Source organism: Piliocolobus tephrosceles, chromosome X (assembly GCF_002776525.5).
Source record: "Piliocolobus tephrosceles isolate RC106 chromosome X, ASM277652v3, whole genome shotgun sequence".
Lineage (NCBI taxonomy): Eukaryota > Metazoa > Chordata > Mammalia > Primates > Cercopithecidae > Piliocolobus > Piliocolobus tephrosceles.
The window spans coordinates 84,621,716-84,643,734 of NC_045455.1; positions in this window are offsets into that span (position 1 = coordinate 84,621,716).

Consider the following 22,019-nt stretch of genomic DNA (forward strand, 5'->3'; position numbering starts at 1 on the left):
TGCAGGTCTTTCTTCCTCAATCCCTTATTTTGCACAGTGTTTGCCAATAGTTTAAATATCAGTCTCCTGGATGCTTTAGAGGTTCATTCAGCTTCTTCAGCATGAGTTGTTGTTAGAAGGAATAAATGTAAGTTATTTGGGGAAAGTAGAAAATTGAAGAAATAATATTTGAAAACTTTCTAAGCTTGATAAACATTCCATAGCCACAAATCAATGAGTCCCAAGCAAAAGAAACTCAAAAAAAAGCACACAAAGATGCATTATAATGAAACTGCTGAATATCCATTATAAAGAGAAAATATTAAAAGTAGCTGAAGAACACATTACATTTAAAGGCACAAAGGTAAGAATGGTAGCAGACTTCTGAGATTAGGCAGGTCAGAAGACAATGGAATGGCATCTTCAAAGTATTGAAAGAAAAAGAAAATCTGTCAGGCTGTAAATCTACGCCTAGCAAACATATTTTAAAAATGAAAGAGAAGATAAAAACTACATTAACAAGCAAAATTGAGAAAATTCATTATCAGAGGAGTAAACTTCAAAAAATTAAAGAAATGTTCCAAGAAGAAAGAAAATAACCATATGGAAATTTATACTACACAAAAATTTAAAGCTAATTAGAAATAGTAAATACCTGGGTAAATTATTTTCTCATTTGCTAATCTCCTTAAAAGATAATGAATGGTTTTTAAAAATAATGATGTATTAAGGAGTATATATTTTATATATATATATATATATATATGTAGATACAAATGTGTAAAAACAATAGAGCAAAGACAGAAGGAAAAGGTATTTTACGCTATACACAAAGTTGTGCAATATTATTTGAAAATAGACAATGATGGCCGGACGCGGTGGCTCACTCCTGTAATCCCAGCACTTTGGAAGGAGGAGGTGGGTGGATCACCTGAGGAAAGGAGGTTGAGACCAGGCTGACCAACATGGTGAAACCCCGTCTCTACTAAAAATACAAAAAAAATTAGCTGGGCATGGTGGCAAGCACCTTAATCCCAGCTACTAGGGAGGCTGAGGCAGGAGAATCCCTTGAACCCAGGAGGCAGAGGTTGCAGTGAGCCGAGATCCACGCCATTGCATGCCAGCCTGGGCAACAGAGTGAGACTCCGTCTCAAAAACAAAGAAAATAGACAATGGTAAGTTAAAGTTGTTTATTGTAAACCCTAAAGCAACAGTGCAAAACAAAACAAAGAGGTATAGCCAATAAGCTAATAGTAGGGATAAATTGAATCATAATAATACCAAACACTCAACTAACAAAAAGTAAGTCAATAAGAGAGAGAGAGGGGAACAAACAATAATTTAAATTTAAAAAAACTAGAAAGATGATAAATTTAATCTAAGTAATGATAATTAAACATAAGTTGTCTAAATCTCTCCTATCCAATATGATAACCACTAGATACATATGATTATTGAATATCTCATAAATGATTGGTATAAATTACTGTATTTGGAAGACTTCACACAAAAAATGCAAAATATCTAGTCAGTGATTTTATATTGATTACCTATTGAAATATTTTGTATGTATTGGGTTAAATAAAATATATACTTCAAATTCAACTTACCTTTCTTTTTACTTTTTTTTAAGTGGATGCTCAAAATTTTAAATGTGCATATGTGGCTCACAATATATATATTTGTGACAGCTCTGATTTAAATATTCCAGTTCAATTGCAACTGCCAGATGCGATGGAAAGCAACACCCAGCTATATGCTGTGTACAAAAAGCCAGCTTTGAATGTAAAGACATGGGGTAAAAGAGAAGATGTTTTTAAAGTGTGCTGTTAGGTTAGTGAAAAGTAATTTCTGCTGCAAAAGTAATTGCAGATTTTGTCACTAAAAGTAATTACTTTTGCATCAACCTAATAGTAGACACAGCCTTAATCCAAGATGTGAACCTCAAAATTGTATATACTGTTTCTTTCCAGATATTTTTAGACCCTTCATGTTTTAGATGTCTGAAATACAAAGTAACTTCCAAGTGTTAACATTACACTAAAGGTCAACAGATACAATACAACACACCAAGAGTCAGGAAAGTTTCGTAGTCGGCAAAATGTATTCTCTGGTGTCTTCCCAATTCCCTGCTGCTGTCTTCATGGGAATGATATTGAGGATGCTTTTCATTTCATGAACTCTACTGCCAGCTTTTCTCCCTTCCTGCTCTCCTGTACTTGTGAACTAAATCCAGATAAAAGAAAGGTTTAAATTATTGCCTACATCCGATGACATATTTTACTAAGGGAATTTAAAATGCGTGTAGAAAAATAAACTTCGGCATCAAGTGAATAAATCTAATCTTTCAATCACTAGAGGTTGAAGTACAGACTCCCTGAAAGGCCATACTTGGGAACAAGAGGACTCTCCCTGCCATTCAAACAAGGCCATGGGGTTTAACTGATGAGAAAGTTAATGCCATGTCACTGTCATCAACAAATGCTTACCACCCAGTTCATAAAAGATTATTTTACTAGATTCCGTTCTCTGGACTGGTCACAACACATCTGTAGTAGCTTTATGAAGGACACTGAAAAACAGAAGTATGTCCAGAGGAAGGTCATCAGGACCACAGTGGCACAGAAAGTGATTTCCATCAAAGAATATGGAAAAAGTTGGGAATGGTTAGCTTGGAAAAGTCTCAGGATGAAAATAATACTCCTCAAAAATGTAATGGATAATCACAGTAAACGAGAAAAGATTTACGCTGTGGTTTCAGAAAAAGCTGATGAGAATAAGATGTTGAAGAGGCAGCTTTGAGCTGTCAATCAATGCAGTGAGGGAATGGAATGGGGTCTGCCTCACCGAAGCATTCAGATAGCAGTGAATGAAGGAGATGTCAGGGATGATAAAGAAGTAACGTGTGACTTGGGGAAATTGTAACAAGATGCCCTCTCAGAGATTTCCTTCAACAGTTATGATGCTGTAAGTTCATGTCCTGTATGTTAATTTTGCCCCTAGAAGCAGCCACATTTTAAAGAGAAAAAATCCACTTTTTACATTTCTGTGAAACAAATTATTTTCAAATGTTACATGATACAGTTCTGCATCACTTAACAACGGGGATACATTTGGAGAAATTTGCCATCAGGTGATTTTGTCATTGTGTAGACATCATACACAGAGTATACTTACACAAACCTAAATGGTATAGCCCACTATAGGCCATGGGGAATAGCCTGCTGCTCCTAGGCTGCAAACCTGTTCAGCATGTTACTGCACTGAACACTGTGGGCAACCGTAAGGCAATGGTAAATATTTGTGTATCTAAATATATCCAAACATAGAAAAGGGGCAGTGAAAATACGGCATTATAATCTTATGGGACCGCTATCACATATATGGTCCATTGGCCAAAACATCATGAAGCACATGACTGTGTATAGAATGTATTTCTCCTATTTGTGTTTTAACATACTCTTCCTCTTTCTAGGGTAGTCAGCTGAACTTCTGCATAGTAATAAAAGATACTGTAATAAGTAATAAGACTTGGAGTCCATGCTCTTGTTGGGTGTGGCCTTCAAGTTATGCAGATAGTATGATCTCAACATTTTAAAATAGAAGTAACGCTTATAATTCTGTTTTTTAAATAATCTCTTTTATGAGGAGGAAATAGGTCCCTTCCTCTTCTGTGAACTAGCATATGCAGCCAATTGTAATACCAACTTCACTTCTGCCAGTAATATAGAAAACATCAGAGGGATGTCAAAATAATAGGAGTTAAGGCCACAGACAATTTTGACAACTTGTATCAGGCAATATATTCAGTATCATGCCTATTAGTAAACTGCTATATAACCTAATTATAAGATAAAGTAGATAAAATAAGGTTAAGTTATTGATTACTGATTTTACATTAATAAAGAAAATGCTGGCTATCACCATTGATGGTGGCTTTTCTCAGTAGTCTAGCAAACATTGTATATTTGTCTGAATAGTGTTAGCACAGGAAGACTTTCCCTTGATTTTTTAATGCAATGTTTTCCATATACAAATGTGTTCTTGGGCCAAGCACAGTGGCTCACATCTGTAATCCCAACACTTTGGGAGGCCAGATAGCGTATTACTTGAGCCAGCCTGGGCAACATGGCAAAACCCTCTCTCCACAAAAAAAAAAAAAAGAAAGAAAGAAAGAAAGAAAGAAAGAAAGAAAAATTAGCCAGGCATGGTGGCGTGCACTTGTAGTCCCAGCTACTCGGGAGGCTGAGTGGGAGGATCACCTGATCCTGGGGAAGTTGAGGCTGCAGTGAGCCATGATAGTGCCACTGCACTCCAGCCTGGGTGACAGAGCAAGAACCTGTCTCAAATTAAAATAGTTAAAAATGTTTTTTGGTTTGTGTAGACCTTGAGGTAAAAGTCTCCAAGCAAATCTAAGTGTTTAAATAAATAATATTCATATTGTTTAAAAATAGATCTTCCAAGTATGTAGCAAGTTGTTATATTTTAATTGCTTGCATTGTTCTTGCACCCAGAAGAATAAATGAGCTTTCCTCTATCTGGCAAGAAAAGCATTGTATTGAAAGAAAATGCAAATACAGAGTTCTGATTTCATCATGACGTTATAATCTCATTATGTATGTGTGAATACATATTTACTCATCTGTCAATTTCACAATCTCTAGAAGCTGTTACTACTACTTGCTCTCTTAGCTGTGGGCCGTCTTATCTTTTTAGCTGAGAGATAAGACACGTTATAAAAATCTGTGAATATATACTGTTCATGGAAGACTGCTAACAGTTCCTTAAAATTTGATCTTCCTTTCTTCCATATTAATTCAGTTTAAGCTGAGCCATGGCCACCTAGCTAGAGACTGTTTCTCAGCTTTCCATAAGTGAATAACTCCCATAGGGCTGGCTTCTCACGGATGAATTCTTTAAGCAGGCTGTTTTCTGATGCCTGGCAATGAAGTAGAGAGGACTCTGAGGAAATGATGTTTCTATGTCCTTCTCTTGCTTGATAGACCTAGAGTATGTATTTAGTCTCTTTTAAACTAGTACTGTGAGATTATATGCTCAATTTTCCTAAACAATATTTTAGATTGGAGGATATGAATGGAAGTGATAAATGCTTCTTCTGTGTCACTTGCTTTAAAAAAAAAAAAAAAAAGATCATTGGCCCTCCACACACCATGGACTAACACAGGAACTAGGCAGTGGCTCAACTCCCCCACACGGATGAAACTGACATCCTTGGGATGGTGAAGCAATGAAAGCAATGACCTGGGTCTCTGAGTGACCATGTGGAACAAAGTCACCCCAGTAGCAGGGATCTCTGATGAGCACTAGGGTTTAATATTTGCCAATCCTTTGTCTTTTCAAACAATAGAGTAGGCAGGAGCTTCACATCTGCACAATGGCCACTGACTATCAACAGAAGCTAGAGAAACAGTTCTCTTGTTTGGTCAACTATCAATACAGCTCTCAGCCATGTGCCGAATGTAACCATAGTAGTTTACTTCAACATTACCACTGAAATTAGGGCTACTCGTGTGAATGATTTAGAATGTTAAGGTGCAGTCATTCTTCAGTCAGCAGACTACTTGCAGAATCCAAAGCTTAGGGGAAAACAAGTGGCTTCATTTGATATATCATTATCTTCCACAAAGGCATACATTTTTTAAAACTGCTATTCAAAAACGTATAACAAAAAGAATGTTGAAGTCAGAAATCAGAATCCCTGAATAAAAGATCCCATTTTTACTAGTTGGTCGACTATGGACATATCTACTAGTCTTTATGAACTCTAAAGTCCTCGTGGGAATACTGACCCCTACCTCTTCACAGACTTGAGATGCTCACCTGAGATAACAGATGTTAAATGGTTTTGTAAACTATAATTTATTTTGACACAAGTTATTCATTATTTGTTAATAGTTACACCTCTGAGAATTAAGAATATTCAGGTCACAGCATGCAGAACAGTCCAGCAATGATAGATCTGAAGATTGTAAAGAATTTAAAGACCTCCACTGTTCCAAGGATTCTACCCTAGCTGAGGAAGAATCTCAGTTCCCTTCTGCTTCTATCTCTGCAGTTCTGTCTGACTTAGCTGACTTGAGAAGTTGTGATGGCCAACCTCTGCCCTCCCAGGACCCCGAGGTTGCTTTTTCTCTCAGTTGTAGCCATTCCAGAGGACTCTTCAGTCATATGCAGAAACGCGACATTTTAGATACCCTGTGTAGGACCACTGAATCTACAATCCATGTGGTCACAAGGATATCTGGCAAAGGAAACCAAGCTGCTTCTTGATATTAGGTGTGGCATGTCTGCTTTTAAGTCCCTCACCCCCACCCCCATGCTGTTTGTGTACATTTTGCTTATTTGTTTTTGTGTTTCAGTTTGCCCAGGGCTCTCTGCTTGAATGGCAAGATAGATTTATAGGCTTAATTCTTGGTCAGGCAGAACTCCAGATGAAAAAGAACTTGCATCTTCACTACACTTCCTAAAGGACAGTCAGATAATGGATATGTTTTCTGTAATTAAGAGTTCACTATAGTGGCTTTCATTTAATATGGCTGTCTGGGAGGAACAGCGTTCCCTAGCCCTGGACAATGTAATTTAAACTTACAACATTTTTACTGCGTATAATATGGTGTCATTTGTGCCAGTTTTGTACCTCATAGAGGCAGATGGCCTCCTATCACTGTGGCTCTTATTATCTCAATTAAGTTTACTGGTATACGGAACAACCACAAGAAATTTGATTCTGTAAAGAATCCTCTTATCTATGGCTTGGCAGTATAAAATGGTGCTTTATTTAATAGAATACCTGTGGAGGAAATATAGTATATATATGTGTGTATATATGTGTGTGTGTGTGTATATATATACATATATATAACTTAAATTTTAAAGAATATTTTAAAGTTTTATATTAATTTTATGTAAATAATTGAATTTTTGAAGGCTCTTTAGACAGAGCAAAGCACTTATTTCCTTATCATTTTCTTTTTTATTTGTACAGAGGACTCTGTCAATTCACCCTCAATGAGATTTTTGCTTCTGTATGTTTACTGGAGGTGAGTGGATAGTTGCTTTGAGCCACTGAAAGACAGCAAATCAATTCTGATTAAACACTTGACTAGAAAATAAAAGGATGTGAAAATAATGTTTTTGACTCTGGTTTATTTTTCCTCTTGTCAATGATATTTTTGGTGATTTTTCTACCATTGAAAAATGTATTATGTTAGGTTGTTAAATCCTATAACTAACCATTTTACTGTGCTTCGTTTCTAAAAGTAAGGACTTCTATGAGTCATACCTATGACTGCAGAAGAAAACTGCATCTTGGGATTAAAAATATAAAAAAAAAAACCAATGGGCATTATTACGTGGATGCCTCACCAAGTCAAACTCAGCATATTTCAAAAACTCCTCGTTATTTCTCCTCCCATAAACGGCCAAGATAATGCTATTTCTGTCTCCCAATCATTCACATTGCAGATTCAAAACCACCCAAGTCTCTGTCATCCCTGGGAACTTTAGCTGCAGTACGTTGCTAAACTCAATTGCTTCTCATTTTTCAACATCTGCCTCATATACTTCTCCTTCCTTCCTTTACATTTCCACAGCCCAAGTCCTGCCCTGGCCTGGACCTCCTTGACTACTACAGTCAACTTCCTCAACTCCTAAGTTGATTCCATGCTTCTTGGCTGGCCTCCTCTCCTCTCCTCCTCTCTTTTCTTTTCTTTTCTCCTCTCCTCTCCTCCCCTCCCCCTTTCCTTTTTTCTTTCTTTTCTTTTCTTTCTTTCTTTCTTTTCTTTTCTTTTTTCTTTTTTTTTCTTTCTTCCTTTCTTTTTTCCTTTCTTTTTCTTTCTCTCTTTTTTCCTTTCTTTTTCTTTCTTTCACTTTCTTTCTTTTCTCTCTCTCTCTCTTTCTTTCTTTCTTTTTATACAGGGTCTCACTCTGTCACCCAGGCTGGAATTCAGTGGCATGATCATGGCTCAGTACAACCTCTGCCTCCCAGGCTCAAGTGATCCTCCCACCTCAGCCTCCCAAATAGCTGGGACTACAGGCACATGCCACCAGATCTGGCTAATTTTTGTATTTTTTGTAGAGATGGGGTTTCACCATGTTGCCCAGGCTGTTCTTGAACTCCTGAGCTCAAGTGATTCACCTGCCTTGGCCTCCCATAGTGCTAGGATTATAAGCATAAGCCACAGCACCCAGCCAGTCTTTCTACTCTCTGATATAATCTATACAGTCACGGTGTTTTCTCCATATTACGGAGGTCCTCAAGAAAAAGTTGTATAACCATATGGCTAGGATTGTCTAGAGAAAATCCAGACAGTACAGCCACCCTAAAACTGAGATCCTACAATCCCATAAGTCTAACCCCACATCCTTTCACATCTCCACATAGGTGTCTCTTTGTTTTCCTTCTTCCTGACTCTTTCTAAGCTCTTTAAGGTCTATCCTATGGCACTTTTTACTAAGAAGTGGAAGAGCTTCTCTAAGTTAGAAGGGCTTCTGAAATGTATTCAAGCGTGCTTTGATTTCTTCTTAAAATTCTGTAGCATGAGTCTTTGTCTAAGCCTTCTCTAAAGAGGAAGATATTTAAGTTAGTCCTTTCAGTTGTTTGGCATGCTAAAACTGGACTTTGCAGAACTTCTCAATGAAGTATGAAACTTTCCTTAGTTTTCCCTATGTGTAGGCAGGTTCATATGTTGAGGTCTTAGGTGTATTTATTCCATTATATTATTATGTAGCTTTCATTCAAAGCTTTGAAATAAATTAAACTTTGCTGACACTACTTGATATGGTTCGGCTCTGTGTCCCCACCCCAATCTCATCTTGAATTGTACTCCCATAATTCCCACGTGTTGTGGGAAGGATCTGGTGGGAGATCATTGAATCATGGGGGCACTTTCTCCCATACTGTTCTTGTGGTAGTGAATAAGTCCCACAAGATCTGATAGCTTTATAAGAGGAAACCCCTTTTGCTTGACTTTCATTCTGTCTTGCTGTCACCATGTAAGAAGTGCCTGTCACCTTCTGCCATGATTGTGAGGCCTCCCCAGTCATGTGGAACTGTGAGTCCATTAAACCTTTGTCTTCCCAGTCTTGGGTATGTCTTTATCAGCAGCGTGAAAACTGACTAATATAGTAAATTGGTATCAGTAGAGTGGGGTACTGTTGAAAAGATACCTGAAAATGTGGAATTGACTTTGGAACTCGGTAACAGGCAGAAGTTGGAACAATTTGGAGGGCTTGGAAGACAGGAAAATGTGGGAAAGTTTGGAACTCCACAGAGACTTGTTGAATGGCTTTAACAAAAATGCTGATAATGATATGGACAATGAAATCCAAGCTGAGGTATCTCAGATATGAGAAACTTGTTGGGAACTGGAGCAAAGGTGACTTGCTATGTTTTAGCAAAGAGGCTGATGGCACTTTGCCTCTGCCCTGGAGATTTGTGGAACTTTGAAGTGGAGAGAGATGATTTAGGACATCTGGTGGAAGAAATTTCTAAGCAGCAAAGCATTCAAGAGAGGACTTGGGTGCTGTTAAAGGCATTCAGCACTTTGTTGTTTGTTTGTTTGTTTGTTTTTATTTGAGATGCAGTATTGCTCTGTCACCCAGGGTGGAATGAAGTGGTGTGATCTTGGCTCACTGCAACCTCCACCTCCCAGGTTCACATGATTCTCCTGCCTCAAACTCCTAAGCAGCTGGGACTATAGGTGTAGTCTCCACATCTGGCTAATTTTTTATTTTTAGTAGAGACAGGGTTTCACCATGTTGCTCAGGTTGGTCTCGAACTCCTGACCTGAGGTGATCTGCCCACCTCAGCCTCCCAAAGTGCTGGGATTACAGGTGCCCAGCCTGCATTCAGTTTTAATGGGAAAACAGAGCATAAAAATTTCAGAAAATTTGCAGCCTGACAATGTAATAGAAAATAAAATCCCATTTTCTGAGGAGAAATTTAAGCCAGCTGCAGAAATTTGCATAAGTAACAAGAAGCCAAAAGTTAATCACCAAGACAATGGGGAAAATTTCTCCACAGTATGTCAGAGACCTTGTGGCAGCCCCTCCCATCACAAACCCAGAGGCCTAGGAGGAAAAAACGGTTTTGTGGGCTGGGCCTAGGGTCCCTCTGCTGTGTGCAGTCTAGGGACTTTGTGCCCTGCATCCCAGCTGCTCCAGCCATGGCAAAAAGGGGTCAAGGTACAGCCCAGGCCATGGCTTCAGAGAGTGCAAGCCCCAAGCGTTGGCAGCTTCCACATGGTGTTGAGCCTGCAGGTACACAGAAGTCAAGAATTGAAGTTTGGGAACCTTCACCTAGATTTCAGAGGATGTATGGAAACACCTGGATGTTTAGGCAGAAGTTTACTGCAGGGATGGGGTACTCATAGAAAACCTCTGCTAGGGCAGTACAGAAGGGAAATGTGGGGTGGGCACCCCCACACAGAGTCCCCACTGGGGCGCTGCCTAGTTGAGCTGTGAGAAGAGGGCACCATCCTCCAGACCCCAGAATGGTAGCCACCAACAGCTTGCACCATATGCCTGGAAAAGCTGCAGACACTCAATGCCAGCCATAAAAGCAGCCAGGAGTAGGGGCTGTACCCTGGAAAACCACAAGATTGGAGCTGCCCATGACCATGCATCAGCATGACCTGGATGTGAGACACGGAGTCAAAAGAGATCATTCTTGAGTTCTAAAATTTGACTGCCCTGCTGGATTTTGAACTTGCCAGGGGCCTGTAGCCCCTTTGTTTTGGCCAATGTCTCCCATTTGGAATGGCTGTATTTACCTAATTCCTATACCCTCCTTGTACCTAGGAGGTAACTAACTTGCTTTTGATTTTGTAGGCTCATAGACAGAAGAGACTTGCCTTGTCTCAGATAAGACTTTGGACTGTAGACTTTTGAGTTAATGCTGACATGAGTTAAGACTTTGGGGGACTATTGATAAGGCATGATTTGGTTTTGAAATGTGAGGACATGAGATTTGGGAGGGGCCAGGGGCAGAATGATGTGGTTCAGTTCTGTGTCTCCACCCAAATCTCATCTTGATTTGTACTCCCATAATTCCCACGTGTTGTGGTAGGGACCTGGTGGGAGATAATTGAATCATAGGGGCAGTTTCTCCCATACTGTTCTCCTGGTAGTGAATAAGTCCATGAGATCTGATGGTTTTATAAGGGGAAACCCTTTTTGCTTGACTTTCATTCTGTCTTACTGCTGCCAAGTAAGAAGTGCCTCTTACCTTCCGCCATGATTGTGAGGCCTCTCCAGCCATGTGGAACTGTGAGTCCATTAAACTTATTTTTCTCTCCAGTCTCAGGTATGTCTTTATCAGCAGCATGAAAACTGACTAATACACTACTAATAATAGAAATTTCAGAATTCCCAAAGGCTGTGAGCCATCACTTAATTCCCAGAGTTTTTGAAGATCACTTGAGAAACGAATGCTTTTGAGATACCACATGTTTTGTATAAAATGTAATCACAAACAAAACATTGGGATTTCTGCTTGCTTTTCTTTTTTTCTGGTTGAAAGAAGTTAAATAACTCACCCTTATGAAAACATAAAACTTTAAAATTTTACAAATATTTTGGTGATCTCACCCCCCTTACCCTGTAAAGCTGCAGTCCTCCCCCAGTGTGATGCTGAGCTTAGCCATGTGACTTGTTTTCACTAATGAGACAGTAGCAAACTCAATGCAAGCAGAAGAATATAAAGGTGCCTTCACGTGTCTCCTTGCTCTCTTGGACACCTTATCCTCCCATGAGCACAAGCTTAAGCTAGCTTAGTAGGAAATGAGAGGCTGTGGAGAACAGGTAAGGTGCCCTAGCTAGCAGTCACTCAACTTTCAGAATCAGAGTCACTTAGCTGACCTCAGGTTGACCACCAATGCATGAGGGAGCCCAACAAAAACTCGAAGAATCATCCAATTGAGTCCAGCCTAAACTGTCGTTCTACAGAATCATCAACTAAACATAGTTATTATATGAAACCAGTAAGTTTGGAGTGGTTTGTTATGCAGAAATTGCTAACTGGTACACCACACCAAATAAGCATTCACCTCCTTCTTTTAGGAAAGCAGAAGAAAAATCATGGTGTCAATAAAGGGGAGCTGTGGTTCAAAAGAATCACAGAGGCTAACTCCTTTTGAAAGACATTTAACAAAGGAGGTGAAAAATCTTAGAAAACATTTCAGATTTTTTCATCTATCAAGTTAAAATAATTAGTCACAAGTAAAGAATAATCCACAATTAAAAGAACATGGAAAACACAATTTTTAAAATACTAGTTTAAGACATGAAATAACATATTTGATACTGAAAAAAATTAACTTTGAAGGAGAAAGTGTCCTTCCAGAAATAGAGTAAAAGTAGAAAAAGATAGAAAAGGAAGCTCAATTTAAGATATCCAAATGACAGATCATAAGACTCCCAAAGATAACAAATACGAAATTTAGAAACAACAACCCCCCAAAATAGAAGGATGCTTTCCTGATCTAAATAAATAAAACGTAAATCTAAAAATTGAGGCTGTACTTCCTGTTATGAGAAAAACAATTTCAAAAAAGACAAAAGACATATTCTGCTTGAATGTTGGGAGATTAAAAGACTCTAAAAGCAATTAGAAGAAAATGCTCAGGCTACCCACAAAGAGAAACACATCGAGTTGGCCCCAAAGTGCTTCTCAAAATCAATGAATGCTGGAAGACAATGGTGCGACACCCAAAGCTCCCAGTAGAAAAAAAAAAACATGACTGAACTTTATACATGAAGACCAAAGAATGTCACGAGCAGATGTTCAACGGCAGAAAAAGCAAATTTAAAGAACAATGAAAGAGCTTGAGAATGAAAAAAGTGACTAGAAAGGATTAGCAGAGAATTTTGAAACCAGGTAGAGATACAGAGGTAGACATAGCAGTTGTTTTAAATACTCACATAATTGATTTCACCACATAGCTTGGTTGAAATTTGAAGGGGTTACCTACATTTTAAAGTTAGTAGGGTGTTTATTATCTCAGATAATAAGGATCAGTAAGGGCAAACGGGGAAGAAAAGGGAAGTTATTTGCTACAAAAGGTATTCAATTATATTTATATTATAAATATGTACATATATATGTATATATATAAGAAGAAATTGGCTCATGCAATATGGAGGCTGAGGAGTCCCAAGATGTGTGGTTGGAGAGTGGTAAAACCACGGAGCTGATGCTCTGAATGCCAGTGAATCTGAAAGCATGAAAAGCAGGCAGAATTATCAGTTTCTGGTGTTATCTTGAGCAGCTGAACCAGCTCTGGGCTACTCGCCCCTTGATTTTTATAAAGTGAAAAAAAAAATGCCTTCTTCGTAGTAGAGATTTCTATTTATGTTGAATGCAATGCAAACTGATATTCTACAACAATTACATTTATGTACTATTGATGTAAGAAAAGACATACAGAACTATTGGGCAAAAGGAGAATCCAGAAATGTAAGTCATTATGTAACCTAATATAATAATAAGCAAAGTGTGATAAATTACTCAGAGGTAGATGAATTACATAAATTATTTCCTGTAAGTAAAAACAGAGCTTTCCATAACACACATTAAATTCCAGGTGGATCAAGAGATATATAAAATATAAAACTACAAACAAAAACATATATTAATTATATTCAAAATATATTTTTAAAATTTTAATCTAACTTCAAAATGGAGAAAGAACTTTCCAAGTTTAAAATCATTGAAAGAAATCCTAATGAAAACAATGGATTCATTTGATTTCACGGACATAGATAAATATTTTGTATGCACACACAAACATAAATTTAAAAGTCAATCAAGATATTAGGAAAATATTTACCTCGAATGTGATAAACAAAGGCTACTTTCCTTAGCATATGAATATTTACATATTAGAAACAAAAATGACAAGGAAAAATGAGCAGATGGCATTTCCAGGGCAATTCATGGGAGAAAAAAATGCAAATGGCCGGGTCAGGCGTGGTGGCTCACACCTGTAATCGCAGCACTTTGGAAGGCTGAGGTGGGTGGATCACTTGAGGTCAGGAGTTTGAGACCAGCCTGGTCAACATGGTAAAGCCCCGTCTCTACTAAAAATACAAAAATTAACTGGGTGTGGTGGCACACACCTGTGGTCCCAGCTACTCGGGAGGCTGAGACAGGAGAATTGCTTGTACCTAGGAGGTGGAGGGTGCAGTGAGCTGAGATCATGCCACTGCACTCCAGCCTGGGTGATAGAGTGAGACTCTGTCTCAAAAAAAAAAAAAAAAAAATGCAAATGGCCAATAAGTATAAAACATATTCAACCTCACTAATAATCAAAGACATTTAAGATAAAACAAAATATTGATCTCAATATTTTGAGTTTAGCTTATCAAAGAATGTATCATAAGAAAATCATAAGTAGGAATCATAATGTATGTACATATATGTTCATCGGATCGCTACCTGAGCTGAGTTATTTACATTGGGGTAGTATAAGCAGTTGCATTTAACATAAATTTGAATCACAAATTATTGCTTCTAATGATTTAAAATTATTCCAGATGCATACTTCAAACAAAAATTATTTTGTATGCAGAAAATTTCCTGTCATGCCCTTGGTTGGTCACACACTAGGCAATGGCATTAAATGCTGTAGAAATTGATCTCAGTCTTAGAATTTTCAAAGCTAGGAGAGGTGGCATGACTAATTCAAGAGTAGTGAAAGACTATTACTCAGGCCTCAAATCTATTTTCAGAAGTTCTGGCTGATGACCAAGAGAAAGTAGCTATTCCAGATAAGAAAAACTTGGAATAAGTTTAACCAAATGGGAAATGCAGAAAAACCCTGATTTTTTTCAGTATATGTCAAAATTATATTTTTATTTCTATAAGAAATGAAGAAATGATGATCACAGGCCTGGATTATAAAAAGCATCACATCATTCTACTATTGGTGATAGCTATTGAAGGCTCAAAGCCATTTATGACATTAACTGGACTAAACAAAATAGAAGATTTAAAATAATGCATTATCTGTTATATTTTAAAAACTTGTTTTCAGTAAAATGTTATTAAGTTAATAACGTATCTTAAAATTGAAAGCTTCCAAGATCAAGGCAATATGGTACACGTACACATAGGTTCCTGGCAGCATATAAGACAAAACACTAAATATAGTTACCCCTGGATTATGGAATTATGACTACTTTGGGTTGTCTTTTTACTACTTTTTTATCTTTGTCAGTTTTCCGTAATGCGCTTTATTCTTTCATAAAACCAGGATTAAGAAAAATATTTTTACAGTGATTGAATGTCCTCTTTCACTTGGTCAGAGTGTAGAAAAATTCCCCATTGACATGTAGTGTAGTTTTGGACCCTATTTATTTTTCAAGGTTGAGTCTACCTCTGAAAGGATGGTTTCCACCTAACTGTTTTTCCTACCGTTACACAGTCAACAATGAATACTTCACCACTGGTTACCAAAATGTGTGGGGAGTTCTCCCCACCAGCAACCAATCAGTTCTGCAGTGGACACCAGCTAGGTATCCTCTAACTCAACTCACTTCTGTCACTATCTACCTGGAGATAGCATCAGATACCAAGTAGTAGGTTGTCACGTATACTCCTGACTGACCAGTTATAAACTGGGAGTTCTCACGATGGACCCCCTCCTTGGGCTTGATTAATTTGCTTGAGTGGCTCACGGAACTCAGGGAAACACTTTACTTCCATGTACCATTTGTTATAAAGGATACTACAAAAGATACAGATGACCAGCTGGATGAAGAAATACACAGGTAGTTGACATGGAGCTTCCATGTCCTCCCTGGCACACAACCCTCCAGAAACCACCATGTGTTCAGCTCTTTGGAAGGTCCCAGAAGCCAGTCCCTTTTAGGTTTTGATGGAGGCTTCATTACACAGACATGACTGACTCTTTACTTCATTGGCCATTGGTGATCCACTTTACCTTCAGCCTTTCTCCCCTCCCTGGAGATTGGGGGCTGGAGCTTGATAAAAGAAAAACTTCAGCTGAATTAAATTTAAAGGAGTTTAATTGTGCAATGAACAATTGGTGAACTGGTTCATTTCTAGTTCGGCGCTGTTATGAATAAGGTTGCAATAAACATTTCCAGGTTAGCCTACTTGCTGCTGTTGAATTTCTAATGTTCTCAATGTAACAACTGCTTTCATTCAACTCTAAAGGATTCTTTATCTTCAAAAGATGTGATAAAGGTGTTCAAAATAGCTTAGCATTGGCCTTAGTTTTTAAATGCAGCTACTATAAATTTCAAAAGTAAGACTTAGTGACTATTACCAGTGGAAAATGTATTCATAGAAAAGAGTATTATTTATTCAATAAGCATTATCAATAACAATCTGATGGGAAGTCTTCATGGTAGATTATGTTTTATATATATATTATATATTTATATTTGTGTATATTATATTATATATTTATATATTATATATTCATAATTAAATTAAATTATATATTATATATAAAACATACCATGACTTCCCTTCAGATTGTTTTTGATAATGCTTATTGAGTAAATATATACATATATAATATACACAAATATAAATGTATATTATATATACATAAATCTGGTCTTTATCCTGCTCTTTATCCATCATTGTAGGAATAAAACAAAGCATTCTGTGTATCATCTCTATAAATGTAGGAAGCTGTAGATAAAGGTGCAAATAGCTAATATAGTAGGTAACAGTATCAAATCAGCAACAGTATGTATAATAGGAAAAAGTTTGCCAGAGAGTTTGTAGAGGTGATTCCAGAATCAGGGAAAAACTGAAACTTAATCAGTAGTTCCCCAATTAGACCATACATTGAAATCATGCGGTAGGAGATATAACCAGAAGGAAATAGAGGAATGTGATGAAAATAATGTTTTTTAAAATTAGAAATTACTATGCCCCTTTATAATCATGAGTATTATGATTCTGTGGATTAAGATGGGGCTAAGAATTAACAATTTTAAGATGTATCTCTGGAAATTCTGACACATTTGTTTGGATGAGAATTTAAGACCTAATTTAGAATAAGGATTGGATGAGCTCCAAAACCTTTCTGAGCTGAAGATACTATATTCCTACTAATAGTTTAAATGCCTTCTGATATCCTTGAACTACGCTGAAGCCAGATGCCTTCTTAGCAATGCCAAAAGGAATTTACGATGATGTGTTAATACTTCTCTTAAAAGACAAGGGAAACATCATAAAGAGCACAGGTAAGGATGGGGGGGGCCAGAGGAGATGCCAGGATAGAGGAATTAAGACCAAGAAGGGATGATGACAAAAGAACTCCCAGGAGTGTGGCTTCTGATTTTATAAATTCTCAAAGTTTCTATATACTTAAAATGTGAATGAATTTTCTGTCATTATCTGAAAAATGGACTGGCATTTCTCTTGTGTTAAATGGATATAAATGGAGTGAAGTATAGATTCTGCACCAGCAGTTTAAGCTGTATAAATATAATTGCTCCCAAATTGAGATGCATTATCAATTTCTAGTTTAATATTGGTTCAGAATTAAAGGCCATTAATCAGCATGTTTGGCACAGGCAGAAGTGTAGAGCAATAGCAATAGGCTTTTAAATATAGAGAATCAAAACATTAGCTATTATTTTTTAAATTACCCACTATGGGATGGGTTTTGTGCTACGTATTTTACTTACTTTGTCTCTCTATTCTTTATATTCTGTCCTGCAAATTAGGTGTGGAGTATGCTATCTCAATAGACAGAGACAGGTACTAGAAAGAAACCTGGGAATAGGATTTTAGTCCTAGCTGTGTCACTAATTGGGTGATCTCTGTCTTGTAACTACTTAACTCTCTCAAATTAAGATCTGCAAAATGAAGAGTAACTTCGAGTTTTTTAACAGTATGTTAGTGAGGATCCCCTGTACTACACAGCTGTAACAAACAGCCCCATTAACTCAGTGCCTTACACAGTAACAGGTTTTCAGCATGCAAAGACCACTGTAGGCCTGGCTGACTTTCCAGACCAGATTTCCTCCTGCGGTGATTCAGTCAGCTAAGCAGCTTAGAGCCCCAGGTTTCACCATTTCACAGGAGGAAGAGAGACCCCAACAATCTCCAAGGCTTTTCACTGCCTTAAAAGTGACACCTCATGTCTTCTCAATTTGTCATTGAGCAGAACAAGACATAGGACCCCTCTGGCTGGAAAATAAAGACTCCTATATGTCTAAGAAGGAAAAAGTGGGTTTTGGAAAGCACTAGCAGGGTCTACCATAAATCGTCCCTTCTCTTTAAGTGCATGAGTACATATAGCCTTCAGGATACTTGGTTAAGACAGGTTGGATTCAACGTTTTTTGTAAATGGGTAGGGAAAAATAACCTCAATAATTACCCAGGCTCTCGCTATTGATCACTTCCAATGAGGGTTTATTTTGTGTATTATTATTATGACAACAAGCAACCTTTAGATATTATGATGAGACACTAAAAATCTTAACTGAATAATAATAATAACGGCAACATTTATGGGAGCTTGCGTCGTCCAGGCATTGGGACTAAGTGCTTTAATGAACTAAACTACTTCAGTCTCACAGCTCTATGACATAGGTATTTTTGTAATCCTCATTTCACAGCTTCAAAACAAAAATAAAAGAAAATCTTTTTTTAAAGCTTAGGTTAAATAACTTACCCATATTTAAATCATTAGTAAATGCCAGAGCCTAACTCAAACTATCTATGCCTGACCTTGAAGCTCCAGTTCATAACCAAGTCATATTTCACTTTGTTTTGTTAACAAATAAGGAAGCTGAAGCTCAGAGAAATGCATGCGCTGGGTAATGTCATCTTGAAGGCTGTGAACTACAATGCATGTATCCTCTGGAGTTGAAATATTTACTCTGCATTTCTTCTGTGGCTCAGTTGCTTATGATAAAACAAAGTGACTCCGAGAATAGCCCCAAATGCGGAAGTTTTTCTGTTACATACACTCACACTCAACACCTTGGCCATGCCTCTTAGACCTACAGTCTTTCCCGGGTTTCTTTTCTTTGGGTTTATTTTCCTTGGCCATGTCTATTGTGTTGAAGGACATTCCGAGTCCATTCAAGGGCACATCACTTTTGACTACAGCACAGAAGAATCTTGGAGTACAAATTTCTTATTTTAAAAAAATATTTTAAAAACTCTTCTCCTGTTCAAATCATTTCTCCTTGAGGAGCAATTGTGTCACCAGCCAGTAAACGCTGGTTGAAATAAATGAATTGAACTTTAAAATCAGAATTCAGTTGAATGCATTAATAAAGAACTTCTTTTGTGTCAGGAGTGAGACATTGTTAAAAAGGTATTGTATGTACCTTTCCTTCCATTACTCAGGAACAGCTGCAGTTAAACAAAAGAGAGGGTGAGATACTTAAATTACTATTTAAGCAATTTAGGATTGGATGAGCACTAAGGCCCTTCAGAGCTCATCCAATTGCCTTAAGAGTTGTGCTCTAAGAAGAGACAGTCCCTTTTGTTTCTGTCCTTTAGAACATCTTTTGTTTCAATAAAATCTCATGTTTCCCTTTGCTTATCTTAAGAACCTAAAAATGTTCCTAGGGTCTCTTGAATACCGTATCAGAGTAAGATTTATAAGAAAAACTAAATTATATTTAAAACTGTAAGGATATATGTTTCTCTCTTTTCCTTCCTGTCTCTTTCCTCCTCCTCCTTTTACTACTCCTCCTTCTTCTCTTTCTATTTATCTTTCTCCTTCCACCTTTCTTCCTGAAGTTTATGCTTATCCTTATATTAACTACTAAATGAAGTATGGGAGTTACCCATCTTGGGTGATAGATGGGGAAAATCCAACACAGTAACCAAAATATGAATAACATGTAAAATTCATTGTATCTAGAATGTTTCTGAAGGGTAAAATAGCTTCCAGCAGTGACTTGAAGGCTAATGTTAGATGTTAATTTTAACCAGGCCCTCTATGTTTAAACACTTGGAAAAGAAGGAAAATTAAAAATAAAAATGGGAGAATAAAAGAAAAGAAAATATGAAAAGAAAAAAATCTAAACAGAAAGAGGAAACAGGATGTAAGAAGCAATGGAAAGCATGATCAATTTATGGGTAACTATAAATAAACTCTAAGAATAATTATAAAAATGACAAATATCTGTTATAAGCAAGATAGGATTAAAATATAGAGCATCAGTAATGTGAGAAAATATCTGAGTTTAAATGGTCAGAGATTCTTATATTGCTAAGGAGAAGGCAGAGATGTTGATTAACTGAGACTATGTCAAGTAAGTGGGAAACACTAAAAGACTAGAAGTAAAATATGGTGGAAATTAAAAAGAAAGAAGAAAACTCCATCAGTTCAACAGAAGTCAGAGGAGGAAAAGTAAATAGAAGGAACAAAATAAGACTGATAAAATAAATCCATGTGTCCTGACAATCACTTTGTTATTTAATGAAGCTCCTTGTAGAAGATGAAGACTCTCCAATTAGATTATTTTTAATAAAGCAATTTGCTGTTTATAAAAATTATACTGAAGATATAATGACAAAAAAAAGATAGAAAGCAATGAATTAAACACGGTGACTTCAATGTACAAGTTTGCGTCTTTTTCCTACAGCACCACTTTTAAACAAGAGAGAACTTTTAAAAGTTGTAGACAGGAAAAAAGATGACAGCAATAAAATTTTGCTGACTGTAAGACAGATGAATATTAATTGGTCTTACAGATCGGAAAATTTTGAAACCTAACATAGCATTGGAGAAATCCTAGTGAAGGCCAGAAGCAAACCGAGTCGTTTTGCAGAACCCCAGATACAGAGGAAGTAGAATGATACAGGAGTTAAAAAGAAATTATTTAGGCAGTTAATGAGGGTAAGAGAGTCTTCGGTAAGGCTTTCCTTTTAACAAAAAGCAGCCCCCAAATCATTTCTTTTCTAACAAAGGGCAGCCTGATTTTACAGGCTGCCGACATAAATAAGCAAACTGGACGCTTGCATAGGTAAATGTCAGCAGCTCTGTCAACAGGAAAAGGCTACCTGGGGGCCAGGCACGTTCAACATGGAGGTTCCCTCTTCCCTTTTCTTTGGCATCGTATGTGCAGTAAAAAAGCAGACAACATGGCGCCAGCCAGGTAGAGACCCCATCTGCATAATAAAATATTAGGGTGGGAGATGGCCAGCCTCTTCACCGCTATGTAAATGACACACCTGGTCCAACCAATCCTCTGGGCCCTATGTAAATCAGACACTGCCTCTTCAAGCTCATCTATAAAAACCCGTGCATTATCACCTCAGAACCAAAGACCCACTCGGCAGCCCCTTTCTGTCTGCAGGAGAGAGAGCTATTCTCTTTCTTTCTTCCATTAAACCTCTGGCCTTAAACTCACTGCTTGTGTGTCTGCGTCCTCGATTTCCTTGGCATGAGATGATGAACCTCAGGTATTTACCCCAGACAACGACACCACTTCAGAAGCACCAGTCACGTCTGAAAATGGGCACGGAAGAAGCTAAAAACACAGAATTGATTGAAATTCTGTAACAAAAGCAGTTAAACCCCTAGATCCCTCCTCACTCCCCCTCAGCTAGGTAACCACCCTGCCCCAGCCCGGCAGGAGGCTGGAGGAGACTGCATCCGAGGTGCACTAGTCCTGGGGACCCTTACATACAAAAAGGGAGAGACCCTTAGCTCCCTCACTACCAGTCCCACTCCCAGGCAGAAAATTAAAGAGCGACTTTCCGGTGAAATTTACCAAGAAAAGAGATCTACTAATAACTGATACTTCAGACACTGGACCCAAGCTTCCCCAAGGGAGACTTTCAGCCTGTCACTCTCAATGAGCCATACCCATAACAAGAGACTTCTAATCAGTGTTTTAGAGTGATAGTCTTGAAATCGAATAGATGACTGACAGCACCAGACATTCGTAAAACACCATTAATATGGAAGATGGAGACCAAACAGAACAAATAGGAAGGGAGGGAGGGAGGGAAGGAAGGAAGGAAGGAAGGAAGGAAGGAAGGAAGGAAGGAAGGAAGGAAG